General features: G+C 43.3%; 1 long non-coding RNA gene across 1 annotated transcript in view; it reads left to right on the forward strand.

Annotated features, from left to right (window-relative positions):
- LOC143819750 (uncharacterized) overlaps window positions 1-15,842 on the forward strand; it is a 79,855-nt gene extending 64,013 nt beyond the window's left edge. Inside the window, exon 6 of the long non-coding RNA XR_013225079.1 lies at window positions 15,671-15,842. This is a non-coding gene — a long non-coding RNA (uncharacterized LOC143819750). The remainder of the gene's footprint in view (window positions 1-15,670) is intronic.
- The last annotated feature ends 532 nt before the right edge of the window (window positions 15,843-16,374 follow it).

Here is a 16,374-nt window from a genome sequence, read left to right on the forward strand (position 1 = left end):
TGTTACACCAAGGATGGAAAATCCCATGTCGAAATGCTTCCCAATGCATGTCCTCCTTCCCAAGGATGTCCAAGACAAGGCTAGGTTAGAACACTCTCACTTATGTGCCAGTTTTCTATGGACTGGGATATTATTTTTAATGCATCAGAACATTTCAGCACACTGTCCTCCAGCTGCAGCCAGAAATGGTACATCCTGGCACATGTGTACCATGGGATATCTTTGAATCTGTAGATCAGGCTTCACAGTTGTCATTTCTTGGTCTTAAAGGTGCCGTTGGATGAAAATTTTGTCCTGCTCCATCAGACCAACACAGCTACTCACCTGAATCTATTATTTTCGCATGTGTATCATCTTACATTCAGTAAAATGAGCTTCCGGGGAGAGCGCTATATAAATATAATAAATAAAGGTAAAGTGGCATATAAGAACCAACTCTTCTTCTTCAGTAATATCAGGGCTCTCTCAGCCTCAGCCACCTCACAGAGTTTCTGTTGTGGAGAGAGGAAGGGTAGGTGATTGTAAGCCACTTTGAGACTACCTTCTGGGAATAAAAAATGGAGAATAAAAAAAAAAGCTCTCTTATTCTCTTCCAATACTGTGAATTGTTACAGGTTATCACAAGGTGTCTGTTGTGGGGAGAAGAAAGGAAAGGCAAATGTAAGCCACTTTGAGACGCCTTTAGGTAGAGAAAAGCGGCATATAAGAACCAACTCTTCTTCTAGAGAGAAATCACCCCTGCCTCCCGCAATATATTATGCAGTTCACACAGAACTGGTCTCATCTTCAAAGGAAAATGGAGATCACAACCAGCACCTCTAGATCAGGGGTAATCAACCTGTGGTCCTCCAGATGTCCATGGACTACAATTCCCATGAGCCCCTGCGAGTAAACGCTGGCAGGGGCTCATGGGAATTGTAGTCCATGGACATCTGGAGGACTACATGTTTACTACCCCTGCTCTAGATACAAGATAGTATTCTAAACATCCTGGGTCTGTTCAGGCCAACTAGCTCCAAACATGGGAACGCACAGTGTGTGTGGCAGGGGAGACTCAGGAGCACTCTCCACAGAGGCTATTGGGACTTTGGTCAAGCATACCTTGAAGGAATCATGAAGGAAGCCAGAGAGGCCAGCTGACAATGAGGATGGCTCCCAAAACAAATGCCCAAATTGGAACAGGAGACTGCTGGCAGAAGGTACCGTATTGTGGACTAGCCCAATAGCTGGCCCAACTATTCAGTAACAGGGACAAGGAGCATATTGTGTTACCCCTTTTGTCATGTAGTCCTGCCCTACATGCCATGGTTTCTTGAAAAGCAGACCAAAGTCCCAGAAGCCATCAGGTTTTACTCCTCTTTTCCTGTCCACCCCCCTTTCTTCTCCTGGCTCTCAGCACACACACATGCAGTAGAAAGTATCCTTCACAATGTGGTTTGCTATTCTGCATGATATGGTTCTAGTGGGTAGTTCTGGTCGCCTTTGGCCACTTGGAGTAGAAATGGACATTTTGCTTTGTTCTAGTTGTCCTTTGAAGATAAAAGCCCTTTTGCCATGGGCTTGTATGGCAGAAAGAACAGCTTATGGCAGAAAGAACATTTGTGGGGGAAGGGGGTTGTATATATGTCCCCCCAAGGCTGGTCAAACCAGTTGTTTTTAGCAATGAGTTCTCTCATGATACTTCCAGGTGTACCCTCTTGGACATAATAAACAACTTTGAGCTCCTTTCTACGAAGAAACATCTTAATTGTCTTGCCTCCTATGAGAGAGTAGCCTGACAGCTTGGCTATAGAAGCAAGAAATAGCCACTACTTCCTATGGGAGAAAGTTTTATATATAAATATATATAAATCTTTATGCCCTTCTTTTTCTCCACAATGGAGACCCAAAACTGTTTGCAATATTGTTCTCCCCTCCTTGCAATTGTAGTCCACGGAAATCTGGAGGGCCACAGTTTGCCCACCCCTGATTAAACAATAAAACCATCAGGGTGATTTACAGGTTAGAGGGGAAATTCTCGTGACAGACCGTGAGTCCTACAGGTGACTCTCTCTTCTCTGCATCAGGCAGAAGAGAGAAATCTCTCTTCACAAGGCATAAAAAAGAATTGCAGGTAGCTGAACGAGGAGCCACACCCGGCAGGGCTTGCCAAAGACTCAGCTGTTCCTAGAGGCAATCCCACGTCCCTTCCTCCAATCTAACTCCAAGTCCTGCTATGTTCTGGTCATCTGAATAGCCTGTTGCTGGGAGGGGGGAGGTCAGTTTATTACTAGTTCAAGCCGGGTGTCTTAGGAGTCGAGGGGGAGTGACCGTGGCCATGAACAGATCAAGGTGCCCGACCAAAGGCGTAAAAAAACTGCAGCCGAAAACATGTTGAAGCCTTGACAGAAAGTTAACGAGGGAGTCAGCAAAAGCTTTATCTGGCAGAACATGAAGGTCATTATAATTTCACTAACAGTTTCAAGACCGTGCCAAGGCAAGCCGGCCTTGGGGTGGAGTTTTCTAAATGAGACTGAACAGCCCAAAAAAACTGGCTGTCCTGTATCACCATTTGTTATAACCGCTGACATTACAGGGAATAAGATGCAAAGCCTCCCAACAAGAGCCTGCCCAGGGGGGTATTTATAAAAGGAGTTCTCTGACATATGCTGTTCTCCAGCTAATTCTGGCTGCCTTTTCCAGCATGGGTGTGCCAGGTGCCCCGGGCTACTGGTGGAGGATAGGGGGTCCCATGGGGGTGCCAGATTCAGGCTGGGAAACCCCTGGAGATTTGAGGATGGAGCCTGGGGAAGACAGGGACCTCACTGGGGTACAATGCCTTAGAGCAGGGGTAGTCAACCTGTGATCCTCCAGACGTTAATGGACTACAATTCCCATGAGCCCCTGCCAGCAAATGCTGGCAGGGGCTCATGGGAATTGTAGACCATGAACAACTGGAGGACCACAGGTTGACTACCCCTGCTTTTAGAGTCCACACTCCACAGTAGCCATTTTCTCCAGAGGAACTGATCTCTGTAGTTTGGAGATGAGCTGTAATTCTGGAGGATCCCCAGACAGGTTCTGACTAGAGTAAAGTGACCACATTATCCCACTTTTGGAAGGACATCTGGGGGGTACCTGGCAAATTGTACTTATGTTGAAATTAAAATATATATAGTACAATACTATTTTTGCGTTCTATGAAACTTTTCGCTGCTCCATATAGACCAAATTTTTAATCAAGAACCCCGTCCGGTCAATGGTGTCCCGCTTTACCAATGTTAAAATCTGGTCACCTTAGAGGCTGGCATCCCTCGTATGGCATGACTCCAACAAGTGGAGTGGTTCTCTATGACCCTGAGATCAACATTTCTGGGTTGCAGTTTGGTCATGAGAAAGAACGTTCACTTAAAACAAAATACAGCAGTGTTTTACATCCAGTTCAAGATAAGAGCCACTGTTCAGTGTCCTTTCTTCTGAGGCAAAGATCCACTTTAGCCCACTCTTAGCTGTATTTCGCTATGACAAAATGCATCAAAGTAAAATGACTTCTGTCTTTCCAAGAGTCTGCTCTTGACACCCAGCCAGGAATGAGGGAAGTGAGAGACGCTGAGCTTTTACCCTGAATGATAAATACAGTCAGGCTCTTTTGCAGCGTTTCCTCTCTTCTAACTAAAAGGGAAGGAAGCAGCTTGACCTCGAAAAAGTGGTTTAGGTGGGGAAAGGAGTGATTTAGCTAGATCCCCCTACCCCAATAATCATAATGGACAGGGAAAGGAGGACAACTTGTTCTACTCAGAAGCATGTAATGGAGTTCTACAGGCCAAAGGTTAGGGGCCAATCCCAGGAAAAGAGGGCCATCAACTGAAATATGAAAAGGAGTCTTCTGTCTGTTCTGTGAAATGCAATGGATCCTGAATGGTTCTGAAAAGAAGGCAGTTTAGTATGGAGTCTGGGCGACACAGATCTGCTCCCCCAGAGAAAACGGCTGCTTTGGAGGTTGGGCTCCATAACAATATGAAGGTCCCTCCCTTCCCAAATCCCACTGACTCCTGGTTCCACTCTGAAGTCTCCAGGTATTTTCCAGCCCAAAGCTGGCAACCCTATTTAGGCCTCAGGACAACTGCATGCATCCAACAGAACAAAGGGCACAGAAATGGGGTCAACAAATTGTGTTGTAATTCCCTTAAGGCCCAAGCTTTAGACACAAATCAATATTTATTAAAGTGTAAACCAACAGCCGAGGGGATCCTCCCTTCTCAGAAGCCGGTTTTGCCTCTGCTTGGGAAAGAAACAAATGAAGTGAGATAAATGGATTGTTCTAATGACAGAGAAGGAAGGGGTAGCATTTTAAAAAAAACTTAGGGGCAATGCGGCTAGTGTATGATACTGGAAATGATAATGGGTGCATTTTATCTATCTACAGTATTTGCTGGCGTATAAGACTACTTTCCCCTCCAGGTGGGGGGGGGGGGTTGTCCTATACGCTGGGTGCACTTCAGTTGGGATAGACATAGCTGCCCATAGTAGCCCATAGTACTGTAATGTAATGTAACAAACTCTATACTTTGAGTGGAAATGTTGGGGGGTCGTCTTATACGCCCAGTCGTCTTATACGCTGGCAAATACGGTATCTATCTATCTGTCTATCTGTCTGTCTGTCTGTCTGTCTAAGACAAAACCAGTATTACAAAACAGAATAGAACAGGCAAAAAAAGCAAAGTTACAAAACAGTAAAATATATGTATTTCTTATGAGTCTAAAACACACTGCATAAAATATAACAGGCCATCAAGATAATACTCATTTTAGTAGCATTTTAAGGAGATAACTAGTGCAAATGATCAAATTAGTTCTGGATCAAAAGCAACTAACAATAGGGATACTACCCAGGACTCAACAGGAAGGTGATATCTAAACAGAACAGGGGAAATCTGCAGAGCCCTGGGGAAAGAAATTGGTCACAAAAAACAAAAGATGGACTGTAGTCTCTAATGCACCAGACACACAACCACAAATTTTCACAACGTTTTGGCATGGTTCGTGGAGGTTCATGGGCAGAGACAGACTGACACCAACTAATAAAACTGTTTACAAAACTCCAAGGCAAGAGTAAGGGCAGAATTCTCCAGCCTTGGAAACACCAATAGGAGCCTTTCAAAGATTTAATGGGCACTGCTGGCACATTTCAAGGCTACAGGGATAATTCCTGAAGCATTAGAGTAAAGGGGGAGGCAGGTTGCTCCATCATAGCAAATTGGATTTCAAAAGATCAACTGGTATTAAATCAGGCACATTTACAAGTCCAACAAGAAGCACTAAATTCAATCCCAATGTAGACCCCATGAATCTAAAAGCAGAAAACATATTAAGATCTAATCAGGAGATTAGAGGTATAAAATGTGGAGGAGAGGACAGTATTGATGATGCATGTGAATGATATGTTACTAGCTATAAAAGATCTAAAATTAGCTATAAAATGATTAAAAGAAGAATTTGAAAAAAATTGATCAAATTTCAGGATTAAAATTTGGGCACAAATATATGCAAATATAAAGAAGTGGAATAAGCAAAATAATGGAATGTTTAGGAGGAATATGCTGGTGAAAATATTTATTATTCCAAAAGCCTTATTTATTTTATGTTTTACCATGGCATATTTCCAACAAAATATTAAAGAAGTGGCTATTGCAATTAGATCAATTTATTTTTCAAACTAAAAAAACCAAGACCTGCAATGGCTGTAAAATATCAATCATTAATACGGAGGTTGGGGTATTCCAAATATTTCATTATATTACAAAGCATACCAATTAAGGCATATCATCCCCTTTTTTATCCCTCTCTAAAGAAGTAAATAGATTATTGATCACCAGAATATAGAGGGACATCAGGTTTTATTCTCTAAGAATTTGTTAGAAAAAAACTTAAATTCGATGTCCATTCTTCATAGTCCAATTTTCATTTGGAAAACATGTAAGAAGAAAATGCATCCTGAGATTTTTCCTTTTATACCTTTCTTTTTGTCCTAACTTTCAGGTACTTAAAATATGTGCTATGGAGTTTAAAGGATACCCTAGCAAACAATTTAAGAGCCTTTTGTGGCACAGAGTGGTAAGGCAGCAGACATGCAGTCTGAAGCTCTGCCCATGAGGCTGGGAGTTGGATCCCAGCAGCCGGCTCAAGGTTGACTCAGCCTTCCATCCTTCCGAGGTCGGTAAAATGAGTACCCAGCTTGCTGGGGGTAAAACGGTAATGACTGGGGAAGGCACTGCAATCCACCCCGTATTGAGTCTGCCATGAAAACGCTAGAGGGCGTCACCCCAAGGGTCAGATATGACCCAGTGCTTGCACAGGGGATACCTTTACCTTTTGCAAACAATTATTTAAGTTTTTAAAAACATTTTAAGGAGATAGAGAAAGGGCTGTATCAGATATCGGAAGACATTTCCCTCATGGTTATAAATGGTTTCTAAGGTATCAAATACATACTTTTAAAAAAAGGGTGTAAGAATTGCTGTTGAAGGAGTAGTATCTGGTGTATCTTTCAGAATTAAAGGATCATCAATGTGAGGCTGTTTAGCTGAGCTGGTAGGTGAACTGCTGTCAGAAATATTCCTTGCACATCTTTTCTTTTCCACCATTATAGACAAGTAAAGGGAATGTCACAAAAGGAATGCTGGTAAATAGTTAATGAATATCAAGCAGCACTTGAACACTGATGTTAAAAATGGCACTCCTCTGGCAACCGCTGATAATTTACAGTTCACAGTTAAATGAACATCACACAGTAAAACAGTACAAGATAGCAGTCTGGGGCCAGTGCCAAATATTCACACCAGAGGTAAAAACACCCAGATGCAACGACTTCTACTTGCCTGTTCATTAAAAAGGAAGCGTTAGTGTTTAAAGAGAGCCAGTTTGGTGTAGTGGTTAGGAGTGCGGACTTCTAATCTGGCATGCCAGGTTCGATTCTGCACTCCCCCACATGCAGCCAGCTGGGTGACCTTGGGCTCGCCACGGCACTGATAAAACTGTTCTGACCGAGCAGGAATATCAGGGCTCTCTCAGCCTCACCCACCCCACAGGGTGTCTGTGTGGGGGGAGGAAAGGGAAGGCGACTGTAAGCCGCTTTGAGCCTCCTTCGGATAGGAGAAAGTGGCATATAAGAACCAACTCTTCTTCTTCTTCTTTTAAAAACAGAGTTCTGATAAACACACCACTGCAGCCCAGTGCCATCATGAATTGATATGGTTCAGTTGCCAAGATTGTATAGCTGTCTATGAGGTCCCATAACTATAGAACAATTAATACTTTATAATTTGTTTCTTCTGCCATCTTCCTTTATATGCCAATAAAGGGATTCTGATGCATACTTCAAAAGAAAAAAGAAAAAGAAAAGAAGAAATTCAAGAACAAATAACCAGAACTTTAACAGAATTTGAACAATTAGTGGAAATATAGAAATGACAGAAGATAGATTAATAATGATCAGATAAAATAGTATTAGATAAGGGGCAGGCAATCTCCTTATCCTTAAAGAAGGCATGGAAATCAGAACTTCATTTTAAAAAAAGGAATGGTATGAAATATTTAAGCAAATTCCCTTTAACTCAGTATTTAGGAATGTTCAAGAATATGGTATAAAATTAATATAGAAATATTATACACCGATTTGACTATTTTAGTTAAATCACTTTTAAGACAAAAATTGTTGGAGAGGGTGTGGTCAATGTGGTGTGACTGTCCATTCATTAAAAGATTTTGGGGGGAAATCTTTAAAGAAATAGAAGAAATTATAAAACAAGAGACAGGATTGACTGCTCCATTAGTCCTCTGTAATTTATTTTTGAATCATAATGTATGTTGCAAACAAAAAACCTTGATGAATTTTATTATTGTTGCTGTTAGAAAGGTTATTTCTAACAATTGGGAAAATGCCAAAATGTAGTAATAGATAAGTGATGGAATAAAATAAAGCCATTTATGATTATAGAAAAAATAACTAATTACATTAAAGTGATCCACGGTTGATGTAAAAGGGATGAATTTAATTTAGTGTGGGGAAATTTAGTGAAATATAAGAAGTTTTCAGATAGCAATGTATGTATTAAGCATTTTTTTCTGTTTGTTATGATGTAATCAATGATGGTTATGTCATGTTACATTATTTATGATTTCTTTTTCTGTAAATAAAAATTAAAAATAAAATAATAAAAAGAATCTAAAAGCAGCTAATAGCAAAAGAATTACTGCCAAGATTCCATCAGTGCTAGAACAGAAGCTATAGTGCCCCAGGATAAAGTGAGGAAGGGGATTTTGCCTTCACTCCGATACGCCTTCCCTCCCTCCTTAACCCCTCAATCTTTAAGGAGTGAAGGGAATCTGGGCCACTGGTCTCCCTGGCAGGGTCCTGCCATACCAAAAATGCCATATCAAGTTCAAAAACTCTCCTGCCCTGTCTTCCCCTAGGGTTGTCAAGTTCTCCCTGGCCACCAGTGGGGGATGAGAAAGCGGAGTTGCCAGATCCATTTTGGAAAACTGGAAATTTGGGAGTGGATCCTGGTGAGGGCAGGAACTTCACTGAGGTACAAAATTATAGAGTCTGCCCTCTGATCTCTGGAGTCTGGAGATGAACTGTAATTCTGGGTGATTTCCCAAGTCCCACCTGGAGGCTGGCATTTCTATCTTCCCCTGAGGTTGCAAGAGGCTGCTCTACCTGCCTGCACAGGTTCCAGTAGGTCCCCAGCTGCTGCTGGTCTCCTCCTTTGGACTGTTCCCAGGAATAGTCTGTTGCCTGAGCCTGCCAAGCCCTGATGCTGCATTGGGGCCTTTCTGGGCACGGCCTCACCCTTGTTCCCTTCCCTACTGCCTCTGGCTGGGCTTGACTACCTTTGCCATGCCTGGGTGAGGTCGCCCCTGCCGACATCTCTTATGGAGTAGATTAGTGGGGGGTGGGACTACCACTCCCAGACAAGTACTGATGCACCATTCCAGCCCTGTTTTGCCTTAGTGGTTAACAACTCCGATAATGTTTTAACTTGACAACAAAGAGCCAAAAGGCAACCCTCACAAGAGCCATGATGAAATATGTGGGCATGTAATCCCCATGTTTCAGATCACATTCGTTAGGGCCACTTGTAGTCCTGTTCAGACACCAACAGCACAGAAGAGGATTAGGACCATTGGTTTACTTCCAGTAGAATAAATTGTCTGATTAGAGCCATATGTGGTTGTGTATAGGCTCCTAGAGTCTCCAGTCATACAGGAAATCTATATCTGTGAACAGCCTCAGGTAGAGTTTTCCCAGCCAACCGGCACAGGATTGGGAGGACTTACTTACAGAGTGTCCCTGCATTGCCAGCAGCATTACATCACTTCCAGTGTTGCCAGAGACAGTGGCCTAGACATTCCTCTGCTGCTAGCAAGTCCCCCCTCCAGCCACTTGACCAGAGGTGGGAGTCAAAGCTCAGAGGCAGGGGTATCCCCACCTGCAGCATGGGGCAGGCAATCCTAGGGGCCATTCCGCACTAAGATCTATGTAGCAAATTGGTTTCGGAATGAAAAAACGCCATTTTAAATAGTGGAATTCGTCGTTATGCATACCTGCCTTTGTAGTGGAATCCAGTTGCATTTCTAGCGTTTCCCACAGGTTTCCGGTCTCAGCAAAAATCGCTAGCCAGGAAGCAATATTGCCGAGCTTTGTCCCACCCCTGGCCGTCAATCAAACGAGCAGCCAATGGGCAGCCATTATCATGCTCCCGAAAAGCCCCTTTCCCTTTAAGGAAGGTTTAAAAAAAAACACACACACACACGTTGCCACGAATCTGCGTTGATTAGTTGCAACAGAGAGACCCATCTAGCTAGCAGGTGGTGTTTGAGCTTCCATTTCATCGTTGCCATGCTGCCCCCGAGTGAACCCCCCCCCCGCACGGGCGTGATTTTCGGCCGAAAATAGAGTGAAAAATAAAGGGAAAATAAACAAGAAAATGGGGCTGTGTGGTGCTTGGTGATTTAAAACAACTCTGGGGAGGGACTGCAGCTGGGGAAGCCTTGCTGGGTAAACGAAGGCTTGCCGGTGTGTTGATCTCTGCTCTCTCCGAGAAAAAAAAAATGGTCGCCGGAAGATCAGAGGAGAGAGCCAAGGGGAGGGACTTCACAGAAACCACAACAATGGTAATGCACAGAACTTTCCTGCTAGTGTTGCAGATTGGTTGCAAGAGTGTAGCGCTTTCCGGAGGGTGAATCCACTTTTTGGGATTTTCCTGAAAGTGGTACAACAAAGTGCTTTTTGCCGATCGGTTTCAGGAGTGTGGCAGATTGTCAACGACGTTGTGCATAACGGCAAATTAGTAGCGATTTCAATTTGCAACCATTGTGCAATTTTGAACGAGTGCGGAATGGCCCTAGGTCTTGACGACTGCAGTGGAGCTGCATTCATTATACTCTGTTGGGTAAATAAACCAGGTCAGTATCTAATGTTATTATGAAATATAAAAGGTAACCACAACAAATGTTGGTAAAAATGTGCCATGGTTGTGATCCTGTGTGCCAAAAGGTGTAGCCTCATCTCTTTGTTGTTTGTTTGCCAGTCTTTTCTAACATAGGCATTGTTAAATTGGAAGGAATCTGAACGCTGATCTGTAGAAACATCCATCTACCAGCCCTAAATCATCTTACACAATTTAGACAACAGCATATCATAATCTGAGAAAAGAGCCAAACATGGGTTCCAACTCCCAGGAAAAGAGTTCAGCAGTCTCAAGGTAGAGACTGGAATTCTCCTGGAATTACAACAGGTGGAAGCTGGAGATCTCCTGTAATTACCACCCCTGCAACTAGAGCAGAGGTGGCCAAACTGTGGCTCTCCATATGCCAAGGGACTTCAATTCCCATGAGCCCCTGCCAGCACAGTTTGATTACCTATGCTCTAAAGCCATTGCTTTTTCTTTCTACTATTAAAACCCAACACTATCAATGGAACTGAAAAGAAGGGAGCTGGGGAGGAGGGGAGGTTGGAGTAGCTGCAATGCGGCCAGGAGAGCAGAGTCATAATTGGAAGGAAAAGGCACCATGATGGAGGAGGAGAAGCCTATGGACATCATGTGCCCAAAGGGTCAGAGGAATCTGCAACCAGCTGTGGGGAAAGTATGTTTATTTTCAAAATACCATATCAAGTTCAAAACAGATACGGTGTCTTTGTTTTTTGAAGACTTCGTCAACCTAAATAATTCAATTATTTCCTTCTTTCTTTCCCCCCTAGTTTTCTTTTTTGACAAAAATGTTCTCTTCTAATTACTTCCAAAAATTTGTTTGAGAGTTGCCAAGTTGTTTAATTCCTGATTCCAAAAGTATGTTTGCTTGCATGTTTGTTTATTTGTGGTTTGTAGCTAGTCCATAGACTTATTTCACAAGGTACATGTGGTATACCCTGTTTGGGATGGCCCAGGCTAGGCTGATTGTGTCAGATCTCTGAAGTTAAGGAGAGACAGCCCTGGTTACTATTTGGATGGGAAACTACCAAAGAAGTCCAGCTTTGCTAAGCAGAGCCAGTCAATGGCAAACTAGGCTATCCCTGTTGCCAACAAGGTACTACAGGGGGTGAACTTCAACTTTGGCATTGGCAGAGAACTCCCATATCCAGTCATCGGAACGCCCTCCCCTATGAACCAGAGAAACAATGCAAGACCAGAAAATCTTAAACTTTTAATGAACAATGCAAACTTTATTTGTAAGTTGACAAATAACAAATATTAACTTCTATCTCCCCTGATGCTGCCTAAATGTGGCTACAGCATCTCCAACACTGAGTTCCTCATTGTAAATCCTTCATTTTGCCTGGTCTGTGATGGGGGGTCTCCTCATCCACAATCATTGTGCTTCTCTCCTCCTGATATTTTGGAGTATATAACACATGAGATAACCACAGGGGTTACATTGTCCAAGTGAATATGGCCTAGCTGAAAGCCACCTCCAGCATTCCTTAAGCCTTCCAAAAGCATGCTCCACCATGTTTCTCCCATGGGAATGCCTCAGGTTGTATTAGCTCTGCCAATTGGTTCATGGCCACTTGTAGGGTATTATGAGCTACTTCCTCAAGGGGTATTTCCCATCACCCAGGAACATGGACTCCCTCAATGGTCACCATCAGGTTTCCAGGAACAAAGACCCCAGCGTCCATGGCAGTGCACATGTTGGACTTCTGGTTGACAAAGGTGTTGTGTCTATCATGAAACCTCAGCATTTCACAAAAAACTAGTTGAAAAATCCTGTCCTAAAGGGTCACCTAAAAATAAGATGCCGATCTGGAGGAATAACCAATTCCAGAGCCCTTCCAATCTTCTGTTTATTTGAAACACTGACTTGCATTTCTTTTCCTTTCTTCTCCCAAATTTTTACTATTTGTTTTTCATTCTGTTGTCATATCTGCTTCCCAAACAAATGTTTTCTCACTGAAATAATAAATCTCCCAAGCTCTTTCTGTTCATGAGGGACATGTGACTGCCCCACAAAACAGTATGTACTCATCTCGTGCTGGCTGCAGCTGATAAGATAGACACACAGTGGGCTCTTGGCACATCCTCAGCCATGAGGACCACACCCTGTTGAGGCCATCATATGATGGATATCCCTGCCTCATACATCTGCACAAGTCAAGCCTGTGTTTTGCAACACACTGAGGTCTCCAAGGAGACGGACATCATTGAAAGCCAACTCAGAAAGCTGTCCTGGGTGTTGTTAAGTTTGTCTTTGGTCGAACACAGTGCCCTATGAAACCTAGAATTCAATGACAAAGATTCCAGTTCCCAAGTCTGAATTCTTGTGTTAAAAGTAGCCGTTGCTAATTGCCTTGCAGACAGCTTAGGGAAGCCATCCTGCTTCCCCATGGAATTTCGTAGAAAAACCAACTAACAGTAATGGATTGCACACTAAATTGAAAAGTAGAGTTGCCAATCCTCAGTTGAGACCTGGGGATCTCCCGGTTTGGAGTCTCTCCCCCCATTTTCAGGGACTCAGGAATCAGGGGAACTTATCAGGAAAGGGGAGAGAAGAAGCAGGAAGTAAATGCAACATGCTGACATCATCCAAAAGTGACACAGCCATATCAGTGATGTCAGAAGGTGAAGAGGAAACTCTATGGTAAGAAGCTAATTTTACCATAGAGTTTTTGCCCATAGGCCAGAGCGTAGCCCCCGATGTCACCAACCTGTCAGCATAACTTCTGGTGACATCAGCATGTCACATTAATTTTCTGCACTTCTCCCCACTTCCCTGAATGTGCACCTTCCACTCCCTGCCGGCAGCTATGAGGGACCTGGCAACCCAATTGAAAAGTAAACCAGGGCCACAACAGACTGTGGTCCCATTTGCTTTTCTGCTGGTATTAAAAGCTTATTATGCTTTCAGGCAGATGTAAAATAAACAATATGTACATAATAGAGCATTAACAGCAGAGTAGCACCTAGTTCTTCTGTGCTTGACTCTTAGGACTTTTTTTTTTTGCACTATCAAGTCACATTTGAAATGTTCAGAGGTGGTTTGCTGTTGTTTGCCTGCATATCATGACCACAGTATTCGTTGGTGGCCTCCCATCTGAACACTGGCCAAGACCAACCCTGCTTAGCTTCCAAGATCTAGGGGAATCTCAAGGACAGGGGCATTATTTATTGCTTAAAATATTTATACCCTGCCTTTTCTATAGCTTAAGGTGACCAGATTTTAACATTGGTAAAGCGGGACACCATTGACCGGGGGGGGGGGGGTTCTTGATTTAAAATTTGGTCTATAGCAGGGGTCCCCAACCCCCGGTCCGCGGGCCAGTACCGGGCCGCAAGGCCATCATACCAGGCCGCCAGCAGCCGCGCCTGCCCCCACCCCTGCAGCGAGAGGGGGGAAAGAGGCCGGCGCGGCAGCCGGCGCAGCAGCTACGCAAACGAGCATGCACGGAACTGCCGCGCATGCGCGTTTGCGCCCCCTGGTGGCCAAAACGTGCATGCACGGCAACTCTGCACATGTGTGTTAGCTCCACCTGGTGGCCAAAACGCGTATGCGCAGCAATTGGGCATGCGCGTTTATGAGCAACTGCGGCAGCCGGGCCGCTGGCTCTCCCCCACCCCTGGAGGCGGTCCCCAACCAGAAGAAGGTTGGGGACCGCTGGTCTATAGCAACAAAACTTTTCATAGAACGCATAGAATGCAAAAATAGTATTGTAATATATATTTTTTAATTTCAACATAAGTACAATTTGCCAGGTGCCCCCAGATGTCCCTTCAAAAGTGGGACAAACTGGTCACCATAATTATACAATACTATACTATACTATGTGCCTAACAAATTCAAATTTTAAAAAATATATATAAAATATATAAAATGCAACAAACCCCCATATAATCTCCTATCCTTCTAAAATGCCTGCAGCCTAAATAACATTTAATGACCTAGCAAATGCAGCAGCATTCCAGCACTGCCCAAGTGCTTCTAGAGACGGTGCTCCATATCCACAAGGAGTCTATTCCACGGAGTCAGAGCTATGATGGAAAAGGCACAGACTCTACTTCAGAGGTCTCCAACCTTATTGAGCCTGCAGGCACCTTTGGAATTCTGACACAGCATGGTGGATGCAACCACAAAATGGCTGCCATTAAATGCCTGCCCCAGCCACAAAATGGCTACCATAGCATATCTTCCATCACACAGTGAAGATCCTTGTGCTTACAACAGTAAGATAAAACAATCAATAAAACAATTAAAACAGCATAAAATGCTAAAATTAACAATGAACCGACAGGAAGTAACAAAGCCCCTATATTCTCCCCCAGCTATCCTCCATCTGGCCTGCTGGTTGGTAATATGCCTGCAGAGGAGAGGAGGGAGACTCCTATGGAGTTCAACTGCCTTTACCTCAACCATAGGCCTGCAAGCCATTTCAACCTCACAGCTAATGGGCAGACCCGTTCTGATGACCTGTTATACTTCCTCTAAGAATAGCATATTGGAAACAGGCAAAGAATTATTTGGATCTATGATACCTCTAGGCAGGTTCTTAAAAAAGGTCTGAGCCTGGACTGATCAGCAATCTTTTTATTGTGCAAATATGACAGGTCATCAACTATGAGGTTGAAATGATTCGCAGCCCTTTAAACTTCAGCTGCAGGCCCTGTGCTGCTCAGCTGATAGGTTTAAATGGCCCTGAACAGCCAAACTGGACAAAAGTTCGGTAAATGTTCAGGGAAGGTGCCTTTCCCGAATATCGGTATGGAGGCTCCAAACTTGCCCAAGTTCATGCTTTTTGGCTTGTGAGCCGGTTCATGCCGATTCCTGCAAGCAAATGCGTGCTCTGAATATTCGTTCTTGAAGACTGATTTCAGATTAATTTGATGTTCATTTGGAATGGGGGGAGTTATCACTGGAAATGTGTTTGACATAGAAATCAGTGGCAATGAAAAATACATACAACAGCAAAAACCAATAGGTCTAATAATTAAGCAAATTACATAAGCAAATCCAAAATTTGAAATTATACATATGCCTATATATTAGATTAATTAACCAAAATAAAGATCTTAAAGTGCCACTTCACACTGGATGCTGCTGCCAAAATTAGTAGAACTGATCTGTGGGCTCTAAAGCCCTTTGGTTTAATTAACCCATTGGTCATCCATCTCTCTCGCTCTCTCTTTTGTCTGTATAGCACAATAGTGGTAGACATCTCCAAGGTACAATTCTATGCTTCAAGTTCAAATATCCACTTGACTTCCAAACCCCTTTTTAAAGGAGGAAGGAAAATTCCAACAAAAACAAAATCCGTTGGCTCTGCTAAACCAACTGTGAAGCATTCCTCCAGAAGAATTTGCAAGGCAAGTTAATGGGTATGTTCAGTCAACAGTCTCAGTTTTCAATCCAAAGACCTTCTAAACCAGTGGTTCTCAACCTTCCTAATGCCGCAATCCTTTAATACAGTTTCCCTTGTTGTGGTGACCCCTCAACTATAAAATGATGCAAGGGTTCTTTCACAGAAATTAAACCGAAACTGACCAATGGTGTGAAGATCCATTGTTCATGATTGTATCTAAATTGGTTATAAATTGTATATAAATTGGCAGGCGTCTTCAGGAGGCGTGGCAACAGTGGCGGTGCCCCCCACCGCCAAGCTGCTCGCCCTGCCACAACCCCTGTGAAAGGGTCCTTCGACCCCCCAAAGTGGTCCTGACCCCCAGGTTGAGAACCACTGTTCTAAACCCTTGCTGCTGGTTTTTAAGGTGGGAATGCAAAATGGGCAGTATGGTGGTCTTTCAAATCACAGTGAGTTTGATATAAATGAGTTTGAAAATATAAGGTTAATATTAATATGTTGAGGAAATTCAAGTGTTGTGTGTGAGAAGCCTGTTCAGATTG

The sequence above is a fragment of the Paroedura picta genome, chromosome 10 (genome assembly GCF_049243985.1).
Source record: "Paroedura picta isolate Pp20150507F chromosome 10, Ppicta_v3.0, whole genome shotgun sequence".
Classification (NCBI taxonomy): domain Eukaryota; kingdom Metazoa; phylum Chordata; class Lepidosauria; order Squamata; family Gekkonidae; genus Paroedura; species Paroedura picta.